The sequence below is a fragment of the Eimeria mitis genome, genomic scaffold (genome assembly GCF_000499745.2).
Source record: "Eimeria mitis Houghton genomic scaffold, Emh_scaff555, whole genome shotgun sequence".
Classification (NCBI taxonomy): Eukaryota; Apicomplexa; class Conoidasida; order Eucoccidiorida; family Eimeriidae; genus Eimeria; species Eimeria mitis.
In genome coordinates, this window is record NW_013573821.1 from 5,251 (window position 1) to 9,711 (window position 4,461).

Sequence of the window (4,461 nt, forward strand, 5' to 3'; positions counted from 1 at the left end):
GAGCGATCGGACTCTGGTTTAGAGGTGGTGTTGGTCCTTGCTGCTACATGGAGCAACATTAGCAGCAGCTGACTGGCATGGCTGTTGCGTGGTGTTACTGCTGCAGCCACTTGCAACATATACCGAACCCCTCGGGCCAAGCACTGCTTCGCATGTAACAATTCTGTGGCGTGATTTGATTACTGCTGTCCCTGCTGTTGCTTCCTCGTTATTTCTTAACAGTGGCACATAACATAGTATTCGTTTGTGCTGCTGAAGAAGCACGCAGATGGATTTCTGTTGTTTAAACGTAACAGTGATTCAACAGGTAAGCGCGCTCCCTCCGGACTCAAAACCATACCAATGGTCAAGCAAGCAGCGAGAGAGCCCAGAAGGTACTGGCAGCTATGAGCTGTCCGGTTCAGGAGCACAGCCCATAGCTGCCACATTCTTAACTGCGTGGAACCGAGAAACTGGATGTTTGTCTTCAGTTTTTTCTGCACCGTGCTCACCACCGCCGTTGTTCTCAGCGGAACTGTCGCCACGTTGTTCTGGCTGCCCTACTGTAGCTTACTCAGTCCGCTCCCCTTTTTCGTCATGTTGAACACAAACTGCTTCAGCTGGGGTTCAAGGCTTCTGGGTAAATAATCAAACGCCCCGTGAGGCAACTTACTTCTTGTGTATCGAGTTCTGGGCTTCTTCCCTTCGATTTGCGAAGTCCCCTCCAGCTGACTGCTTTGCCTGCTAAGGCTCCTCTCTGAGTGTTCGCCTTCCTGGCTTTCCACCTGTGCGTTTCACGAGCATAACTCCCGGAGTTATTTGCAATGGATTTGCGATGGATGGACGATACATTTTGCAGAGCGGACGCTGCATTTTGTGGAGCGACGCGTCTTACAATTTTTGAGTGTGTAGCGACAGCACTTTAGATAGCGTCTATCGAAAGAAGTATAGTGCGCATTTTCACATTAGTACGTCGTTACATGGATCACTCGAGTTTCGGATGTCGATCGATATGCTGCTTGTGAGTCTTCAGGCTGGCAGCAAGCCACACACACCTAGCTCCCACACAATCCCTACAGATACCTACAGTGGTTCCGAAGCTTCCACTGCGAATTGCCTTGTAGCCTTTTAGAGATTTTGGGGTTCGTATAACCTATCTGCTCGTCCGCTTTTGCAAACTTAAATATCCCAGAGGTTTCTACGACCGCTTGCCATCGTCATTTACGGCAGCAGCCAGGACGCTCGGGTGTTGCTCTGGCGCCTTTGGGTGTCTGCAGTCACTACCTTTCAAATGATGCAGGAGCGTAGGCGCCATGCTTCCACCACACCCTGTCTTACCAACTAATACTTGATACGGCAGACAACCCACCAACTGTCGGGACTTCTCTAGCCCACCACTGGTACCTTGTACAACAAACACAGGGCAGTGCAATATGTGCCCCCTACATGAATTGATATCGCACGCTATAATTCGCGTAGCAACGACAGTTCGTTCCACCGCTCCGCGACTCAACGCATGCTTCCCTATCTGAACATGAAAAAATGACGAACACATCAAAAATCCTAAGCTCCGCGGAATACGCATGCCTAAGGCTCGACATATGTTGACTGAACACGTACACAACCACAGGAGGATCGATGTGAGGAAGCCGACAGGAGAGCAGGCAATAAGTGACANACTGAACACGTACACAACCACAGGAGGATCGATGTGAGGAAGCCGACAGGAGAGCAGGCAATAAGTGACAGGGGTTGCTTGCCTTCATCCAGAATTTAAACACTTAAAATTATATTTAACAATGGGATTCATATTCGCAGCTCAGATATCTGGCCACACTCGGTCCCCGCAGTGGTCGTGCATCGTCTGCAATCCGCATAGCGCGGAAGCAGATGAGAGGCAACTTCCACCTTAAACGCTACCGTCTGAGTGGCATAAATCATCTTCGCTGCAATAGAAGTATATTATTTGTTGCAGTCTTCAGGATTAAGAAGACTGAAGAGTATCGCCACTTCGCCAGGGAGCGTACTGCAACAGCGAGAGGCAGTGGGGTGCGGGGAGAAAGGCATGCAGCAGGACCACACAAGCCCCGCCCCGGAGCCCCACTGCAAAAATACATCGAAGCACTCGATAAGAAATCAATAAAACCAAGGGTAGAGACTTCTTCAGAGCAGTACAAGTAAGGAATGATGGGCGAAATTCAGTACACATGAGGGGTGTATATGCAGTGTTCGATACATTAGCCGACGCAGGTGATGTGGGGCCACACGGCTGACTGTTCCTTAAGTAAAAGTAGCAAACTTTATTATTTTTTCAGAATATTTAGTGGAGAAAATGGGTTTTTAGCTCTTTCCAATTCAACGGTCTCGACGTTTATACTNTTTTCAGAATATTTAGTGGAGAAAATGGGTTTTTAGCTCTTTCCAATTCAACGGTCTCGACGTTTATACTTACTTCGCACAGCCATGCTATGCTCGGTGTAGTATAGCTTGTGTAGAGCTGATCGTCGTAATTGCCGAGGCGAGCAGGTTGGCTCCTGAGGGCCAAGTAGGCGCTCGAGAATTGTTGGTAGTGTTAGTCTACGCAGAAAATGGGCTTCGCTGCTTACCCACGTGGGGTTTCCCTGCAGCATGACATGCAATCGGGCTGCGTTGCGACTCGTTGTGCCGGCTCCTTTCCCGCGGCCCGAGTTCTGAGTGCCGCCGTTCCCTTGCTATCTGGGGAATGGAATAGATGTCAGCTGCTTTTTGAAAACTCCAATCCGAAGTTTTTGAAATCATCGTTGTTCTTCGATAAGACGCCTCTGATGCAAACGGCTCGGCTCGTCCGCGTTTTGCGAGTAGATTCACAATGAGATAAACAATGAGAACACAAACGTGAAGGACCTGTGTTTGTATTGCGTAGAGGTTTATTGCATACTGGAACTTCGGTGCATTAGGAACACTCAAGGTAGAGCGGAAAGTCGAGAAACTTCCGAGGAACACAGCAGACATCGCAAAAAGTGCATATTCATAAGCTCTAGAGATGATTGTGTAGATTTCCTGTGCTTCCTTCGCCTGTCTTTGGGGTTTCCTGTTCTTAGGCCCATAATTGTTTGTATTTTCATTTTGCTGCCCTGTTCCCCTGCTAAGCATCTAGCGTGCATTGCTGCAGCAGCATGAGTGCGGTTTCTGCAGTTGGTTTGCCTGTCTGCTTCTTTTCGGCTTGCTGTGGTTTTACGGTGCATACCGTAGAGGGCCATCCTGAGCTCGCAGCACAAAGCTTTAATAATGATTTCTCTAGAGATTACTGCCTCATTCCCTGAATGAGGCCGAGTTCGTGAATTCGTAGCTCGCTGCTAACTACGAAAACGCTAGTGGCACACTTCAGGAACATCATGTTTTTGCATATATTTGGTTCCTTAGGCTCCCTTCTGAGCAGCGTCTGTCGGGGTGTTGAAGACACTCCTCAAAAGTGTGCAGACCTGCACAGGTTTGTTCGGTAGTTTATGCGGCTTCTGCTGGACGCTGCGGTGCTTGTTTGGAGGGATGGCACGCAGAACCCGTGTCTGGGTATAATTTTCTGGGATTCTCCCTGTGCTACTATCTGCACCTTCTATCCTGTTCCTAGAAGTTTCTGGAGGCTCGCACGTAACGTTGAGTCCCGCTTGTACTCTGCCATTGGAAGATTCTGACGTGAGCTCTNTTCTGGAGGCTCGCACGTAACGTTGAGTCCCGCTTGTACTCTGCCATTGGAAGATTCTGACGTGAGCTCTCAAGCAGGGCGACGTTGTCTCTCCAAGCTCACCGCTTAGCTGCAGATCCGCGCTTGCGTTTCTGAGTATGGCTTTCGACGGCTTCAGCGAAATGCGCCGCTTGGTATGCGCTGATGCCACCCGCAGTGAGACCTGTGTTCTTATCTCAGAAGTTGAACGTGAAAATGAAACCAGGTCAACAAACCTGTACGACAGGAGTACAGCAGCGGGTTGTACAACTCCAGAACCCCCAGTGGCTCTAGGGCTGCTCGAGCAGATTCGTAGGACATATTTGCTTCGACTTCCGACGCCGGACGCAGTTGACTCGGCAACGGGTATATGAAATATTCGCGTGGGAGTAGACCCTAAGCGCCCCTAGATGCCAGGCTGTATATATTTACATTGGCTCAATCAAAGTTACCTGTATGAGGAGCTCCGCGGGAGTCGATCCTGCTTGCGGATGAGCTACGAACAAGTGCCGAATGCCAAGTTCCTCCGGCCTACAAGGATCGTTCCATGCTGTGCAGACTGAAGGGGCGCCTTAAGGATATAAGTTTAACGCACAAGCTTTCGAACGTCTGGGGGTCTAGTGGAGCTCTAAGAATCAGCACTTCAGCCTGAACGGGAAGTGTATATAACGTTTATCGCCGGTGAATTGGTGAAGACGCGGTCGTGCCTCTCTGTCAAGTGCTTCGGCTAACGCTGAAACTGAAGTCTGTTGTTCTTCACAGTCCCTGAGGCCGTCGCGGAC